The sequence below is a fragment of the Phocoena phocoena genome, chromosome 10, assembly GCF_963924675.1.
Source record: "Phocoena phocoena chromosome 10, mPhoPho1.1, whole genome shotgun sequence".
NCBI classification, from domain to species: domain Eukaryota; kingdom Metazoa; phylum Chordata; class Mammalia; order Artiodactyla; family Phocoenidae; genus Phocoena; species Phocoena phocoena.
In genome coordinates this window covers 94,284,897-94,304,673 of record NC_089228.1, presented here as the reverse complement: position 1 = coordinate 94,304,673, position 19,777 = coordinate 94,284,897, and positions in this window count along the sequence as shown.

The window sequence follows — 19,777 nt, the reverse complement described above, 5'->3', positions numbered from 1 at the left end:
CATCTTTAATTCATTCACGTATTTATTTATGTATCGCAAATGCACAACAGAAGTGTTCCCATAGGGGCAAATTCCAAAAGAGAGTAAACCTCCATTTGTTCTCTCTACAAATATTTACCATGGGCCTGCTACGTCAGGAGGTGTCTGTACAGAAACAAAAAAGACAGTCGCTGCCTTAAAGAACCACCTGAAGGGGTCAACCGGGCGATCACCTCCTCCAGGTTGCCTTCCCCAGCATCCGGGTCAAGACAGAGGAGAAGCACCCCCTCAGGGTTCCACGGCATTGGGTCTTTCACATCCATGACCTGCATGCCCTGGAGCGTAAGGCAGGCTCTCCTTGCTTCAGATCCAGTGGGAGAGCTTTAAATAGGACGCATCTCACAGCATCCTTGGACAAAGCACTGCAATAACGATGATGACGATAATGAAGACGCGGATGATGACATAATGAAAAGAAATGTAATCCCCTTTTCTAGAAGTACTGCTTGCCTATCTCCTTCTGCCCCAAGTCCCTGGATGTGCCAACCTGCACACTTAGAGGGGCATCTGAGAGGATGCCAAGACGGCAGTGTGATGCCAGTTTCTCGTGGGGCACTGCTCTCTGATGTGTACCATCCTGACTAATGTACTTCAGCTGTATCGGAATGAAAAATGAATAGGAAGTAGATCTTGCTGCTGAAACATATGTGTCAGAAAATCATTGAGTATTAAATTACAGCAATAAAATGAATCAGAACTAATTTTGCAAATTAAGATCCAATAAATTTTTTTCATAGCCACACCTTTTCTTTAAAACAAAATATAGCAAAATAAGATTGAGCCTAACAGTATTAAACCTGCGTGGTGTGAGAATATGTATAGAACCAGAAATTTCAATATGACAAACAGATTAGCATTTTGGAGGGTTGGGGGTGGAGGTTGTCTGGCATGTGTGCCGAACAGCATAATGATCAGGCTTTGAATTGACATACCTATGTATTTTACATGTAAAATTTATGTATACTTATTCCCCTCCTTCTCTTCTCGCCCCAACTCACCTGCCCACTCCCAAGACAAGGTTCTGCTGACACAAGAAACTAGTAAATTTCTAAATTTCTGACAACCGCTTATTTTTAGAAGAGACTATCACTGTCGGGCAAATTAACTCTGAAGCTATAAACAAAACTTTAGAGCTGTGCCTGATCTGGAGAATAACAGGATATCTCCCTCCACCCTCCAGCCGGAGAAAGAGGCTGTAATTAGATCATTGTCCGGAATCGCCATAAAGGGGGCGGGGCGGCAGACATTGCTCCCTTTCAACCTTTCCAGGGAGATCTCCGGGGCAGATGTTAATTAATTCACTTCTACCATCATCTCCTGGGAACAGGGTTGAGCACAACACCTCGTTCCAAAAGGGACACTGAGGAAAAAGTTGAAATGCCCTGGCCAAGGACTCACAGACAGGGTCCACCAAGAAGAGGGAAAAACAGGATTCACCCCCTGCTGTCACATTCCTCCAGGCTCAGGCTCTGGCAGAACTGCGGGAAGCGGCTCTGTTCTACTCCACCCGTGGAACCAAACTATTTATAGCCACACAATCATTATAAATTACGCTGTTTATAACATCGAACCTTGGCCCTGCATTAATTAAAACTGTAAACTGGCAGCTATAAATAACTCTTGTTATATGCTCAAGTGTGGCTACTGACTGATACTTCCTCAAATTGTGACAAATAATGACAAGTTTGTTTAACAAACATCCCACTGACATTCGTCTGATTTTGAGTAAGCGGTGCTGCTTTTTTAATTTGGTCCCTAAGGGCCGGGGTCTGGGGAACTTCCTTTATTCTTTCCCTCCCTCACCTCCTGCACCAGGAGACTGTCCTGTGTGTAGCTGTTTCCCCCCCTCCCCCAATCACTGGAAGGGATTTGGGGCCGTTTAAGTGGAAGCTTATTAAATCCACTGCTTCTCTCACGGGATGGTTCTGCTATAGGGGCTTTGCAAGGGTCTGGGCAGTTTTGTTAATGACACAACCGCGACAGAGAGGGGGAGGGGAATGTGGGCCAGACCTGGTGTTGGATAAAGGTGGGGAGGCATTCGGAAGGGAAAGGCAGATGTGAACGTCGGATTGTTGGAATCTGCCTGCAAGGGGGACCTGAAAACCTAGAAACGCTGGAAGTGAATCGATAGAAGACAAGACTCTGGACAGAGGGATTTACCTCCCAAGGCCCCTGACCTGAGAGACCTTGAATAGTCCTAGATTGGGGTCCCCAAGGCTTGGGTGCCCTCTCTAGGTGAACCGACAGTGGTGTATGTCAGGAGTCACATGGGATTTCAGAGCTCTGGGGGGCCTTTGGGATTGTCTGATGTAACCCAGTCATTTTACAGGTCAGAAGAGTTGAGCCAAAGAGGCTCCCACAGCTAGTTAGTGCAGAACTAGACTAGAACTCAGCTCTCTGGGCTCCGGGCCGGGGGGCTTCTCCCATCATCATTAAAGTAATTAATATATGTAAAGTGTTTGGAACGGTTCCCGGCCCTCCGTGAGCACTTCCTGAGCGCTAGCAATTGTGGGAGTGCTGCACATCAGCCAGTTCTTCTGACTGCTAGACTCTATATTAACTCTTTAAAAGGAACTCTTCCATGGCTCCCCACCTTCCGTGTTCCACGTCTTCTCTGTCTGATTGTGTTTTTTGCGGTACGCAGGCCTCTCACTCTTGTGGCCTCTCCCGCTGCGGAGCACAGGCTCCGGACGCGCAGGCTCAGCGGCCATGGCTCACGGGCCCAGCCGCTCCGCAGCATGTGGGATCTTCCCGGACCGGGGCACGAACCCGTGTCCCCCGCATCGGCAGGCGGACTCAACCACTGCGCCACCAGGGAAGCCCCTTCTCTGTCTGATTTAACCCCTAATTATAACATGTACACAAGCTCACCTCCCCAGCCCCACTTTTCCCAGTCTATCCGAAACAGAGCTTTCAGGTCACTCTCTGGTCCCAAACGCAGGGCCCACACCTGAGTGAGCAGCTCCATAAATGTCTAACCTCAGGTGCTTCACCTCCTTCACCCTATAGCCTTGACCCTGCCTCTTCCTCCACCAGAATAAAAACCCACCCACTTGTTCCGTTGGTTCGGTGTCTGCCAAGTGTGCTACAGACTTCTCAGGCTGGCTAACAACATTACAGGTCCCACCTACTTCTCCAGTCCAAATCTATGCTTTAACTCAAAGTGGACTCCTTGCTCCTCCCAAAACATACCGCCTGAGTTAATTTCCCCGTTGCCTTTGACAAGGGAGCCCTCCCTTTACATTTCAAAACCCTGACCTTCTTTCAAGACTTGTTGTAAATGCCTAAGGTAGTCTTTGCTGATGGATCAGGCAGCTGTGACATCCTTTCCTTGGAAGTCCCATTACCCTTATTTGTGTGTCTCTTTCAACACCAGCCTGTCTTAATCCTGCCTTGCAGTCACTGTGCACGTGCTTATGTTTAATCCTCTTTCCTACTGGTAAGGGGAACTCTTTCTTAATCATTTTGGTATCTAGTATAGTGTATATTTAGAAAAGGGTAAAACATTTAAAAACTCCACTTTCTAAAAGTGCAAGCAGAAACAAAAAAGACTTTGAAAGTGATAAATAACATATCAGCTAGTAAATATTTGCTGAGATGTATAAATAAACAGCAAAACCTATAATGGATGCAGGCGTTTCACGGCAGCCCAGCCTCATGCCGTTCCAGGAAAGCTACATGAGGGATGCCCACTTGCAAATGGGCACGTCCTCTGTGCTGATGACAGATGCAAATGCTTGCAAGGTCCCAAGAGAACCGGAAATGAAAAAGGCCAAACAACTGGGCAACCGGGCAGTTAAACAAGCTGGGGGAGAAAAGGGGTAAGTACCTAATCAACCCATCAGTCAGCCACCCTCAAACATTTATTTAGAGCCTGCCTGCAACCTACCTGACATCGAACTACCAGCAAAGAATAGATGTTTTCAAACAAACAGACTCACAGAAAAGGAAATCAGATCTGTGGTCCCCAGAGGCTGGGGTGGAGAGAGGGGCAATTGGATGAAGGTGGTCAAAAGATACAAATTTCCTGATGTACCTAAGTCAAATCATCATGCTGTACACCTTAAACTTACACAGTTCTGTATGTCAATTACACCTCAATAAAACAGGATTTAAAAAAGAACAGATGTTCTCCCCACTTTCTAGAATTGTCAGCTCCACTTGCTACATTTTTCTCCACTCCTCAAGCTTTTGTAACACTAAGACCCATAGAACCCAAAGTCTCTTGTCAGCCCCCAAATTCTTATCTTTACCATGAGAGAATTAGCCAAGCTTCCCCCGGCCTCCCAGCGGGTTCCACATCCATGGGCATGTCAGCCCTGGCCCATCAGCCCCCTGCAGCCTGCCAGGGCCCTGGGTTCTTTAAGGTCCCCTTAACACTCCACGGACACAGGACAGCACTCACCACGTCAGGACTAACCCATCCCCGGAGGAGAAGCAGATAAGAAAACTTTCAGCTGACAAGCTAACCACCGAAGAGGAAAAGCACAAACTGAACATTCCTACGAGAGTCTTCTTTCTTCCTCAAAAGTGACACAAGAAGGAAGGCGCCAGGCAGGACAGAGGCTTTGGGTCCCTTTGTGCGATTCTGTATTAACACAGTCACACTTTGCTATGCAGATGTCACTTCCAATAAACACCAGGGCTTTGCAGGGCTGGGACTCTAATTGAAGGGATTGTTACTGTTGCTGAATGGCTGGGGAATTAATTAATGCCGAGCCAACCACTTCATAAATGCCTGCTTTGTGAGCGGTCCCAGCATCCTGGGGACCACAACTCCTGTGGTCAGCGCAGCCCCAGGCCTCTGTGTCAGCAAATGATATTTATTATTGCCGTCAGCCGCTTTCTAAAACCACCAGAAGGAGGCCTCACCTGGAGCCTGGTGGACACAGCCAACCATCCTCCCATTTCTCTAGGGCTGAGCACGCAGTGTTGGAAAAAGTACCCCCGGACTTTTCATGCAAGACCTGACTTAGTTTTTGAAGAAAGGCTTCCTTTGCAAGTCGTAAAGGCAGGAACAAGCATGCAATCAGATAAAAAGCTTTTCTCAATCCACTCTATTCCTCATTTGGTTACTTGAGGTCTACGCAGATACAAAAACAGAGGCACACACTCAAGCTGGAAACACACACACACACACACACGGAAAGTCTCTGATCTGCATTACTCCCAGTCTTCACCTAATTTAAAAATCAGCTCCAACTTGAATGCAGCAAATGGACTCTTCAGGTTAACTTACTTCCTAGGAATATAGAAGGGAAAAAGGAAGTGGTGAGTCAACACGCAAGCTCTCTGCCTGATACATACATGCCTCACGGAATACACACGGGGTGGGCGGTTTTATTTTTCCCCCAGAAAATCAGTCCCCGGTTCTGCTGACATCGCATGTCCAGGCCCCACGTCTGTTTTTGCTGTGGTGGCTTTGTAGTCTCCTCAGTCTAAACTGCCATGGATGCAGTCCTGAAAACTCCCTTTAAAATTAAAAAAAAAAGTGCCACAATGCTAACAGTGGAGGAATTGAGGAAGTTTTTTTTCTTTGTATTTTGTTGTGATATCTAAATGATCTATGATCTACGGTGAGGGTATATGTTTCATACTCAAGAAAAAAATGCATGATGTAAAAGAATTATTTTAGGTTCATAAAAATCTCTCAAGATCCTTAGGTTTTCTTTGGCGGCTTTATCCGATTTTTGTGGAAGTAGTGTTCAGGTCTTAAAAATTAGCCTGGGTCATAAAACAAGGAGACTATGACAGTCTCTGAAACTGGATCCCTACACCACTGGTTCCTGTCTAAACTTAGTGGAAAAGAAGTAATGGAGAATTTATCTTTGGAAACTTCATTCTCCCTTTTCCACGTTCTTACCCCTCTTCCCATGCCTTTGCCACACCTGCAGTTCCCATCACTTTGCCTCTTTTCCTTTGGGTTTTTCCTTACTATTACCTTAAACACACTCTGCGGAGGACAGGGTCCAGCATCAGTTATTCATACCTTAATATGAATTAAAATAATCAGCATTTATTTGGTTCCAATGTTAAAAGTGCACATTTGCATTTTGATTCTAAATTCAGTTGTATAATGAAAGGTATTGGCTAGTAAATGGAAGAGCTCACCACCTCCCTGCATCTCTAAAATCAGACATCTAGGCTCCTGGCTCCCCTGTGAGAAAGGCAGTCCCTAGGACCAATCACAGGGCTGGCTGTAATTAATGCTTCCACTTTGGCTACAGAATATCACCATTTAATATCCCTATCCCTTTTGAAGTAGCACACACTCCAGGGATACTGCTAAACGTGGGAATGGCCGAAATATAATGCACAGTCTGGAAAATATTCACAGGCCCCAGGCTTTTGAAAAACTATCTTCTTTATTCTTACTCAGAAAATTATATTTACCAAACTCATATGCTGAGTATGCATATTGAATGTCTGATCAAGGAAAATGAGCAATGTTTTTGAGTGCCAGACTTTAGAAACAGATGAGGAAACTGTATCCCTAAGAAGTCCAATAACTTGCTCAAGGTCATTCACTGGTCAAGGGTGGGCTAGAACAAGAAAAGAAGGTTTCTGATTCCTAGCCTGGGCTCCTCTTGTTTCAGCACATCATCTTTCAACCCACCAAATTCAAGTCCCAGACAAATCTGACTACTTCACGCTGATGGATGACCCTCCTAATGTTCTCCCCCTCCCTCCTGGGGAATTCTTGGCTAAGAAATGAGGCTGAATGAGCAAACACCACGTTTCTGACCCTCCTGAGCCTTCTCTACCGATCAGACCATGCTCTGCAGATAAAAGGGCAATACGGAACAAAGGAAAACTTAGGAAGAAACAATCATTTGTCATTGCTGCCTTTTCCATCATTCTGATCCATACAACTGTGGTCGACCCCTGGTTATCCACACACTGTCCAGGACCTAGAGAGACAGAGGTGGGGCCACCAAGGGACCACCCAAGGACCATCCTCGAGGCAGAGTTTCCCAGCGGAAGTCCACCTCCCAAGCCAGAAGGGTGAATTAGTGGTGGTCTTCTATTATCACAGGTGGTAGTCAAGACTTGACTCTGCACCTGTGGTTGGCTCTGGGGTCACCTTCCACCAGGCCCCAGGTGGACAGCATCTTGGTCCCCCGGTCATCGTGTACCTGTATGTTTGCCACACTGCCCTGCCTGCCGTCACCTAAAACCAAAATAAGATCGTGACCTTGACTCGCCAATGTATGCCGCATAAAGAATCTCAGTACCAGCCATTTATGGATTTGTTCATTTATTCAGCTAAAATATGGCAAGCGGTTATCGTGTACCAGGCACTGGGCCAGGCTCTTGCTATGTAAAGAAACAGGACACACAGCTCTTGCTCTTGACAAGCTGATGTGACAATCAGAGAGAAAGGGACAAATGACAGAGAGCCAAGTTAATTTATAACCAGATCAACAAAGGCCTCTTTCCTCTTTAAGACTCAGATCAGACATCGCCCTCTTCAGAAGGCTTCCTGTTCATCCGCAGGCAGCGATGTGCTGCTGCTTCTTCTGTGCCCGGATAATATCTGGATCGTTCCTTGACACCAACATTTCTCATATGGTTAAAATTATGTCTCTGTACATCTACTTCATTCCTTGGATTGTGTGTGAAAGGGGGAGGGTGGAGGAGGGAGGGAGGAGAGGCAGAAACTCTAATTTACCATCTCCAAACACCACAGTATCTGGGACTTTTCAGATGAATGAATGAATGGGTAAATGGATGAATGAATGAGTTCATTCCCAAGCTCTCTTGCCCTCTGGATTTCCTTGACTCAAGTGTGTGTCCACTAATTCAAACAAGGAATAAATTTCCTCGTGGCTCCTTAATATGTAGAGTGTGTTTATTTCCAGTTCGTTACACAAACCTGCAAATTTTGGGGAAGTGAAAGCCTCATCTTAGCCAACAGCACTATTTTGTTGTCTTTGTGTTTCTCCAGGCACACAACCACAGTACGTGTGAGCAGGTGTGAGTGTGGGTGTGCGTCGATCCTGCACATAATCTGGTGGCATCCTCAATAACAGGTGTCCCTCCTGTAGGTCTCAGTGGTGATGGAGGGCAAGGAGGGGTGTGCCACGAAGATGGGGAGATGCCGCCTGCCAAAGCCGGTCACATTAAACCTTAATGCTCATTCAGGGCCTGTCACAGGAGGAGAAATCCGATGAACACCCGTGTGTCGGGGTGGTTATAGCATCTGTTAAATGGCTTGTTAATGTGATTTTTGAGAATTTTACACAGAAATGATACTGGCTACAATCAAAGCAAGGCAGGCCTGGCTCCAAGACAGCTTCTACCAAGTACTGTCAGCACTTCAGGCCAGGTGGGTGGGGGTTTTGCTGCTACCTGGCCTGGCCTCCTGGCTGTCATTCTGAGCTTTCTCTCTCTGTATTGTAATCTTTTTTTTTTTTTTTTTTTTTAAGAAAGGGCTAGCAATCTCCCCCAAAAAGATACATAGGGTCATAATATTTGCCTGTTCTTGCACTGAAATAAATATCTTTTACACCAGAAATAAAGAGAGTTTGGAAACAATCTGTCACTCTCATTTCCTTCCATGAAACAAAGAAACAAGACATGAGTAGTTAGGTCAGGTGGTACCAGGGTCCAAAGAAAGTGAAAAATCATTGAAGAGCAGAGCACAGTGACACCCAAGTAGCTTCTAGCAGCTCTTTCCCTTTGGTTTTCTAGAGAGTCTGGAGCGCAGATGACGGAAATCAATACTCAACGAGTCACCAACACTAACTAACCATCTGCTTGGGCAATGGACTGCCTTAGCTGATTTGGGGGACAAAAACGGAAGTCTCGTGTACAAGTACCTTCTGACTTAAAGAGGACAGATAAAGCTAAAAAAATGGAATTTTGTTATTGTGTAGCTAACTGACGGAAATGAGATTTGGGGTATTAGTAAAACTCCTTAAGATGCTTTACAACCCTTGCTCATTCATTTCTTCAACATTCATTCACTGACGCCCACACTGCGCCATACTGTAATCATGTAGCCCTTAGGAATAAATCTTCCAGGTACACTTTATTTCACTCTATTCTATTCCATTCCGTTTGGGGGAGGAAGGGGTATATATCAGAAAACATTTCATATTGTTTTGAATATCTCAGTAAGAAAACCTTTCTTCAGGGTGAATGTGTTTCATTAGTATTCGGACAGCAATTATAGACTCTTAGGGTTACAGACTCCGGAGGTGATCGAGCCAACCTCGTAGTGATGACAAAGTTAGTAAGTTCCTGAGCCACTGCACAGTGGGCTGGAGCAATAGCTCAGGTCTGCTGATGGTCAGTCCTGCACACCTTCCCCCTCCTCGACCCCGCCCAACTGCGTAAAATTCAACTGCCCCGCGTTTGTCTTCAGTAACAGGAAACACAGGCTGCTCTCTCTGGCCTGGTCCTGGCCCGAGCACGTCTTTGACATTTCCCTGCCGTGTGCCGCTCTGGTCTCTGGAGAAGGATGCTTGGCTCTCCAGAGTACGCAGCCCACCCCTCCCACGTGCAGAGTGACCCAGGCTGGGTGGCACAGGACATTCTGGGAAACAGACGAGCCAAACCGGCCAGTTATCCTTGCTTACTTGGGACGACTAAACCCTCCCTGCCTGGGTCCTTTTCTTTCAACCCCTGGTAGTGGCAAAAGATGGTTTCTCAAAGGCCTGGCTTAGAGAAATGGCAGTCCTCCCCCGGACCCACACTCTGCTTCTCACTGGGTCTCCTCTCTCCTCACGCGCAAAGCCTGGAAATATTTTTCTGGTCTACTGAAGCACGTAGCCCAGCGCACGCTCCAGGTCTCAATGACACGACTGCAGTACACGATAAGCCCCTGCTGCCCCAACTCTTTAGCCAAGGCTGAGATTTCCTTCAGTTCCTCACGTCCTCTGGAAATTAAGATCTGCCCTCCCAGCCTCTCTTGACAATCCTGTCCCTGTACCCGAGGCTCTGCCACCAGGAATCCTTCAGCCAGCCTCTCCTCTGCCTCTTCTTTCCAGTAGAAGCCCAGCTCTGTGTGCTGGTTTTAATGGCTTTTCTTGAAGGCAGGTTACCCTCTGGATTAGTTTCCTAGAGCTGCCATAACAAAAAATTACCACAAACTGGGGGTTTAAAAATGACAGAAATGTCCTCTCTCACATTTCCAGAAGCCAGAAGTCCAGAAGCAAGATGTCAGCAGGGCCACATTCCATCTGGAGGTCCGGGGATCCTTCCTCGCCTCTTCCAGCTCCTTCCAGCTCCTTGTGGCCCCAGGTGTCCTTGGCTGTGGCGGCATCACTCCAATCTCGTCCTCCCTCTTGGCACGGCCATCTCCTTGTCTCCTCTTCTCTCTGCGTCTTCTCCTCTTCTGCCTCTTTAAGGACACTTTTCACTGGGTTTAGGGCCCCCCTGGATAATCCAGGGTGATCTCATCTTGAGATCTTTAAACATAAATACCTCTGAAAAGATCCTTTTCCCAAATACAGTCACATTCCCAGGTTCTCAGGGTTAAGATACGGACATATCTTTCTGGAGGCCACCGTTCAACACACTACACCCTCTTCCAGGATGCGGTTCACCTAAATCAGAGCTGAAACATTGTACTTGGGAGTTACTGAATGACTCAGCCAGTACGTCCCGAGTGTTGCCTAGGCCCTGGATGCTGGATATTAGTTTGCCACTAGAGATACAAGATGAATGGCTCCTGCCCTCTAAAAGTTCGTAATCTTATAAATCAAATAGAAAAGCAAATAGATCATTATAATACAACATGAAAAAAAATGGAAAAGTCCCATCACTCAAGGATTCCATGGCCCATTTTCCCTGATAATTCCCAGATTCCAAGCAGCGTCACTCTCTTTTTGTTCATATGCCACTGAATCTGCTTAACCAGAAAAATGAAAACTGATGGAGGAAGGGGAGTGTCAAGGAGGGCAAGGGAAATGTCTTCCCTGGAGAAATTTCTCTCAGCCACAAATATGTCTGTCTGAATATTAAAAATAAGGGCGGACATCTGGTAAAACAGTGCACTGGGGGCGGAACGTTTCTGAAGTCTGAGCAGAGAGCATCTCAGAGTCAGAAATGGCTCACCCGTGGACAGAAGTGATGGCTCCCTGAAAAGGCTTCTACGTATTTGTGCACAAATCAACGACTTGGATGGGTGCCAAGAAGCGAGCACGCTCTTTCGCTGCTGAGTTGTTTAAGCATTTTAATACTTTAGTTATGCGGGGCCATATCTGCGCTCCCATGTGGAGCCCCCCACATTCGGCACTCTAGGTAGGAGATGGCCTGGCTTACAGACAGGGAAACAAGGCAAGCGCTTCCCTCCACTTCAGACCAGAGAACCCTAAAGCCCGCTGCTAAATTTCCTGAGGGGCAGGGGATGGTGGTGTGTTGGATTATTCAGGATGATGAGGAAGCCATGTGGAGAGAAATCAAACACACACCTTGTTAAGTGATTCTAGAAGACTCCTATTTCACAGCAGAGATTTCTTTCAGTAGCAAAGCTTTCCACAATTTAGGAGGCAAATGGTGGATAACATTTATCCTTGAAAACGGAAACATACAGATATAAAGGAGACAGGCAAGTAGGCAATGTGCAAATTGGCTGGAATATTGTGAGTCAGAAATAAAACTCAATTTTGTTTGCTAGAGTGACTGCTCTGTATTTTTTTTTTAAGAAATGTAGTATCTTAGAGTAAAATGACTTTTCTTCTGATTTTTTTCAGAGCTGAGACTCAATGAATAAGACATAGATAATCATCCTAAGCCCTTATCTTTGGTTCCCTGCTATTATCTTTGAGGAAAGAATCATGTCCTGGAAGAGGGTTTCTAAGAAAGTTGGCAAAGATCCACCAGCTGTCCAAAGAAAGTTGAAAGCACAACAGCAAAATTTTCTAGAAAGCTATGCTTTGGTGACTGTGCCCGGTAAAGAACTTTTTCAGCCTGAGGTAAGCGGCAGTTGGAAAACGCTCTGTTACAGATTCCAATCTCTGCTCTAAAGAACGACTCGTGTTAAGTCCTAAGGGTAATATTTTGACAAATAAAAATAATTGTTATAATATCCTCAGTACAACAAAGGAGAATACCTCCACACACCTGCTCGTACAGCTGAGAAATATTACGAAGGGGATTGACCTGGCTGACTCCCAGTTTCTCCCCGCTTATACTTTAGCTAAAAGAAGATGATTTATGCTGACCTTCTTCAGCTCTTAAAGATCAGGGTGACCCCAGCCAGATACTGGGTTCCATCATGCAAGTGAGTTTGCCACAAAAATTCGTTCTAATCCATTTCCCCTTCCTAATTCTGTCTACCTGAAAAAGCAAGAAATCCCATCCTTCAAAGAACAGAGAGAAATGCAGGTGGTGAATCATGTCTACAGATCTCACTTAGGAAAATGTCAGCATGAAGTACTGTTCATCAGCCTAGGGTGACCAGCCCACAGGGTCCTGCTGCCCCAGACTGTGTCCACTGTGTCCCTCCACCTCCCACTCCTGCCCCAGGACAGGGGTTCCAAATCTCAGGTTCACCAGTGCGGCTGCCACCTCTCAGACAGCACTGCCCTAAGCAAGATGTGGGCAAAATAAGACCAAAGTACAAGAGGGTCTATTGGTCAGTTCATTTTTACCTTATGTAGCAGGTTAAATGGAGGCCTCCATAACGATAGGTCCATGCCCTGGACCCTGTGAATGGGACCTTATTTGGCGAAAGGGTCTTTGCAGATGTGCCTAATTTAGGAATCTGGAGAGGAGATCGTCCTGGATTGTCCAAGTGGGTCCTAAATCCAAGGACAAGTGTCCTTCTAAGAGTCACAAAGAGGAGAGACACATGGAGAAGAAAAGGCCATTGGAAGATGGAGGTAGAGACTGGAATGATGCAGCTACAGCCAAAGAATGCCTGGGGCCACCAGAAGCTGGGAGAGACAAGGAAGGATTCTCCCTTAGGACCTTCCAAGGGAGCACTATTCCCTGCCAACACCTTGATTTTGGACTTTGGGCCTCCAGAGCTGTGAGAGAACACAGTTCTATTGTTGAAGGTCACCCAAGATTGTGGTGATTTGTTACAGCACTAGGAAGCTCATATACCTTACTTCATTTTCAAGGACAAATGACATTCCCATGATCCAGAAGGCCAAGTCACACTATTATCAAACTCACAGGTTTGAAATTTGAAAGCTCACAAATTTCTTTCATTTTATAACTGGTCATATCTCTCAGACGAATCGATTAGTCGATAAACATACTTCAAATCTACCAATTTGTTGTAGCAAGAAAAAGACAACTGAACTAGAAAATAATGCTAGACATATGTTTCAGACTTTCACTAATATACATTATAAACATACATGTGATACATCTTTGAGGTTGTCTGTCCTTGACAATTTAATCTTCTTTTTCTGAAAATCACACCTCACATCCACAGACTTGAGCTCCAAGACATGTTTGAATCACATGACTCCTCTCCACTCGCCATTAGACTGGTTATAAGCGACTGGAGCAGGGATGGACCTTGACCCCAGCTGGACCAATCACACTGTCTCTCCTGGGAATCTGAAACTGAGATGAAGATCGCCAGGCTAACTGGGCTGGTTGGGTGCTAGAGGAGAGAGAGATAAACTCAACAGCTACAAAGAGGCCATCTTCCTGCATTTTTACAGACGGAGAAGGTCAGTCTGGAGAGGGAAAAATGGGACAGATGCCAGAGAAAAACAAAGATCAGAGGTACAAAGAGAGTCCTCTCTGGGCTCCTCCTGGCCCCCCAGGACCTCATGAGCCCTTGGATCCTGTGCAACATTCCAACCTCCTCCCTATACCTTCTTTTTTGCTTAAACCAGTTCAAGCTGATCTCTGTTGTTAGTTTCCAGGAGAAACTTGATTAAGATGGAAATGAGTACCAGCAAACTAATGAATAAAGATTTACATTTTACAATGGATACACGTAGAGATCAATTTATCTATCTATCTATAGATATCTATGTATCTTTATCTATATACAATACATACAACACTCCTTAAACAGGCACAAAGTACTTTTGGATATAAAAATTTAAGGAATCCTTAAGCATTGCATCCCTGTCTTAAAGAAACTATTAATTTTATTCCACCCATTACTCATTAAATTAGAATTTAGTAAGTGTTTATTGCACACATACTAAAGAGGATTCTGCAGCGTTCTCTGAAAGTCCTTTCTTCCCCTTGAAGAACTTATGATCTAATTAAGAAGATAAAATATACACGGTGACCTAGTGCCCATATTTCACCTTGTCATCATTACTAGTAGTTTTCAACTTTCATAAATCGAAAACTCTCTACCCCGTCCACTCACACAGTTTACACTGACTTCTCTCCACCAGTTTTTGTATGCCAAATTCAGATCTTTATAAATCAGCTGAAAAATGAACGTTTTGAGCTTAGTGCATGGCGGTGCTGTCAGCCGAGAGTTGAGTTTTGTCAGTGTTGCCATTTTTATCTGCACAGCACTGTTTCTGCAATTATTTGAAATTTTTATTGCACTTTGCCCCTATGGCTTTATAAAAATAAGTGGAGAAATGGAAAAATGAACGCACTTAAACGTCATCCTCATAAACTTAACACAATCAAGACAAAGCTAGAAACAGGGCAGCCCAATGTGGCTAAACACGCACTGGGGTTAAACTGGTGAAGGAGAATAACAGCACTAAGGAGCTCTTGTGAAATGCCGTAAACACGTCTTCAAAGAGTGGATCCGAAAGCAGAGGTATGACTAGAGACCTGATCCTTTTCACAGCCTGCTGGGGATGGAATCCCTCCTCTTCTATTGTTCGACTTTCACACATCCCTGTGAGATGGAAGTTTTCAGCAAGGCATCGGGGATAAAAATAGGAAGACGCCTGTGGACCAACATAGGTCAGCAGGGTCTTGAATCTGACTTCCACTCCTATCTGTTAGAAATTCTAAGAACCTCCATGGAAAGGTAAGGAAGGCACTTGTCTTAGGCTAACTCACTCTGCTGCTCTCTCCCCAGTTCATTTATTACGCCTTCTAGCTACAGCTTACAGTTGGAGTCTTGATCTAGCCAGTGGTTCTCAACCAGGCAAGAGCCTTCTGCCCCCCAGGAGACACTTGGCAATGTCTGAAGATACTTTTGATTGTCTTAGGGGAGGGTGGGGCTGTAGCGTTACTGGCAGGTAGTGGGCAGAACTCAGGGATGCTGCTAAACACCCTACACAAGACAGCCCCCCATCACAATGATTATCTGGCCCCAAATTTCAAATAGGGCTGCCAAAGTTGAGAAAACCACTAGCTCAACTCTGCTCTTAATTTAAGAATTAATGTTTCTATTTTAAAACTCCCTGAATCCAATTAACTACAGGCAGACCTTGGAGATATTGTGGATTCGGTTCCAGGCCACCACAATAAAGCAAGTATCGCAATAAAGCAAGGCACACGAACTTTTTGGTTTCCTGGTGCATATAAAAGCTATGTTTACACCATAGCGTAGTCTATTAAGTGTACAATCGCATCACATCTAACAAAAATGATGTATATACCTTAATTTTAAAATATTTTATTGCTAAAAAATACTAACCATCATCTGACAAGGCGGGGTTGCCACAAACCTCCAATGTGTAAAAACCGCAGTGTCTACGAAGCACAATAAAGCGGAGTGCAATAAAACGAGGTATGCCTGTAACCTCTGGATGATGGGTTTTTCTCTCTAATTTGCGTGTGAGAAGGGACTATGCACATGTGGATGGAGGCAGAGGCGGAACGGAACTGAATAACACCCATCACTTACTGAGCACGTACTATGCGCTGGCCACGCACTGTTCTAAGAGCTTCGCATACACGACCACATTCAACCCTCATAAGAGCCCTATGAGGTAGGTCCACTATGATCCTCATTTTACAGATGAGACATCCAAGGCTAAGAAAAGTTAAGAGAGATGTTTGAAGTCACAGAGGTCTTAAGTGCCAAGCCAGGACTGGAATAGAGGGAGCCTGACTCACGAGCCAGACAAACATGCTTGGTAGTTGAGTGAAAAGACAGAAAGGCAGGTGAGGCTCCAAGGCAGCATGGATGGGAAAGAGGAGAGGGGGGACTAGACAGAGACACACGTGGGGAGATCGGTGGGGCAAAAATAGGTCCACAATGGCCCTCCTGGTTCTTGGTGCTGACTCAGGGGCAGAAGTTGCAGTTCTGAGCCGTCGGACCTGAACTTGGGGTCACGCTGCAGGCCCACTGTTTAATGTTCTCACACCGTGGCTCTCTCATGGCCTGCAGAGAAGAGGCATTTTCCCCCTGTTCAGACTCGTTACATTCTGTTAACCCAGAACCTGTTTTGTGCAAAAGCTGCAAACTGTGAAGAGAGCAGAAAGCATGTGATATGTTTCAATATGCAGGAGTTAAGATGCTGACCAGCGAGGTTTGTTTATTAAAATCTTTATGTGGGGTGAAGGCCAACTGAGCTTATGTCAGCCGGTTTCTGGAGAGGCCCTGTTTTCAAGATCAGTCTGCCGTTTGTCTTCTTTACTGAGCTGACAGAGGACATTCTGGAGCATACATTATGCCAGAAACATCTGTAGTACAGAAAATCAACAATGAAGGGTAACAGCTCCAAATGGGGTTAGTACTTTGAAAGGCTTTAATGTGTCAATAGATTAAACTGCTATTTTTATCCAAGGAGGAAACGAGCAGAAGTAAACCAGTTTAAAAAGAGCAGAAACCAGCCTACTCTTTCTGCCAAGTTATTTTGCACACTCAGGAGGACACAGAGTTGGTCTTTGTTTTGTATTGTCTTTTTTTTAATCAGGGTACTCGGGCCGACTTTTTTTCCTTATTTTTGTCCCCCACTTGGATGCATGCCTCTGGATGAGACACGATGCAAAGGGGTTTGCCTCTGATGAAGAACTGGGCACTTTATATGCCTTCCTCTTTAAAAACCCTGGAGTGTCACAGGCATACCGAGATGTAACGGGAACTACATCTGTCACCAAGGCTTTCATCGGGATAACAAGAATAGTAATAACCAATTGCTAAGCACTTACTATGGCTATAGGTACTTTTCACTTGTTATTTCAGCTAATCCTCACCTCTCTATGAGCTAGGTATAACACATATACAGAAAAGCACACACATTTTTAAGTACGAAACTCAGTACATTTCACAAACTGAACACACCCAAGTAATCACCACCCAGAACCAGAGACAAGACACCTCCAGCCCTCTCCTGCCCCTGCCCAATCACACCCCCTCAAGGGTAACCACTTGCACAACTTCGAATAACAAAACTTTGTTTCACCAGTCTTTGAACTTTATCTAAGTGGCATTGTACAATATGTACCCTTTTCTTTCTGGCTTCTTCCCTTCAACATTTTGTTTGTGAGATTCATCCATATTGTTTTGTGTAGTTGTGTTACATAATTGTATTGTGCGTTGTGTGTAGTTGTAGATTTCCCATCCTCACAGCTGTAGAATATTCCATTATATGAATATGCCACAGTTATTTTTTCACTTTGCTGTTGATGGGTTTTATGTCCATTTCAAGGTTGAGGTTAAAGCTGAAGGTTAAGATTGAAGATTAAGAACACTGAGACTCAAGAGGTTAAAAACAACTTGCCCAAGTTCACAAAGCTAGAAAATGGTGGATCTGAGATTCTAACTCAGGTTAGCCTAACTCCAAAAAGTTAGGTTTGTAGGGACCTCTCTCTGATGGGTGGAAAGGTCTTTTGTATGAACAATTTGGGAGGACCACTGGAAGAGGATATTTGAGTAACACAACACGATGGAAAACCACCCACCTCTACAGGGCTCCTTGCCTTTAGGCATGTCTCTTTACCTTTGGTTCCCATCTAACACTTTCTCCCTTTTTTATTACTTTGACTGACTGTTCCAATAGCTCTATTGAGATCTCAAGCATTGTGGGACCTCACTAAGCTGTACAGACAGGAAACACACAACTGCACCTGAGACCTAGAAAAAATGTTGAGTGTAAGATACCTCCTTAGAGAAAGCAGCCACTGAAAAAGGTGAAGGCTTCAATGGATATGTCAACAAAAGAGGGAATGGGGCATGCCCAAATTCAGTGTGGACATGCACACATTCGTGGGTCTTCTCCAACCCATGCGCTGGCTCACTCTCCTCCCTTCTCTAACATTTCTCCTACAAATAGTTTATTATGCTGTTACCAGGTCACTCCTACGGTGAGCATCAATTTGGCACATCCAGTGAACTGATTCACTATTAGGATAATTGTATCCTAATTGGCATTCATACTTTCCACATGTTTTTTAGGAGGAAAGGAAAAGGAAAGAAAGAACAACAACACTTTCAAGGTATCACGTTAACAATAAAGGAAACATGAATGCTTGCTCTCTCCCTAATATTATGTCCTCTTCAAATGGAAGGGAATACAGTGAAGAGATGCCATTCAGCCCAGTAAAGAGAGGGAGCCTCTTAGGCAATCTTTTTGGTCCCACCCCTTGGATCCTTCTCCAACCTCACAACCAGAAGTGACTAGAGACACAGGGAGACCAGCCATAGAACCTACAGGAAACTCAAGGAAGACTTTCTCACTCACTGCCTCTCAGCCGAGCTCACTGGTGTTTTTCTGCAAACAGGCACGGAACTGACATTTGTCTGCTAGATTATTTAGCCAGTTGACAACAAATCATGAGGCTAATGCACAATTATTGTGGGCCAACAAACACTGCTTGTTAAAATGACAGAGATCACTGCATCAGCTGAGATATGGGCCAGTTGTTTCATTGATAAAAACACCACTGGGCTTTCCAGGTATTATTCTAGAATAAAACCACCTTGCTTTGCAGAGTCTCAAGAATCCTTTTCTTCTCTTCTCTATGCTCTCCTGAAGGAAAGAAGAGACACTGGCACTGGCCAGCTGTATTGGTTTGCTGTGGCTGATGCAACTAAGCACTACCAATGGGGTGGCTTGAACAACAGAAATGTATCATCCCACAGCTCTGGGGTCTAAAAGTCCGACATCCAGGTTTTGGCAGAGTTGCTTCCTTCTGAGGGCCGTGAGGAAAGGATGTGTTTCGTGCCTCTGTCTTTGGTTTGCACACGGCCATGTTTATGCTCATACTGCATTCTCCCTGTGTATGTCTCCATAGCCAAATGTTCCCTTCCTATAAAGACATCTATCGTTCTGGATTAGGGCCCACTCTAATGACCTCACTTTAATTTGATTGCCTCTGTAAAGACCCTACCTCCAAACAAGGTCATACTCTGAAATACTAGGGGTTAGGACTTCAACATATGAAATGCAGGGGGCACCCAGCTCAACCTATAACACTGACTCCTACAAAGGTGTCTTTGTCTCAGTGCACCATCAGTTCAGCTCTCCCCAGCATCTCTAGGGTCCACACTCTGTGTGCTCTGGCCCCAACCAGATAAACTTACTGAAAAAAAGGGAGTGAACTTGACATGGCCCCAGCTCCAAATTCTTTCTGGTCTTCTAGTATCTTATCACCACAGGGAATGATGTTCTGTTCATCAGGGTCTCCTGAGGTCAGAGGAGTCATGGATGCCCATCTCACTTCGGGTTCGGCCTCCCCCACCCCCTTTCACACACCTGCTGGTCTCACCACCAGACCTCTCTCATCACTTCACGCAGGCTCTTCCTTCCCTCCCTTTGCTGACGCTGCTCTGGCTCCTGTCTCCTCTTTCTCTGCCCTGTGAGCAATCTTTTCAGATCTCACTCAGCTCATGTCTTCCGTGACAGGTGCTTTTCACCCACATCATCCGAACAGGGAGCATCTTGTT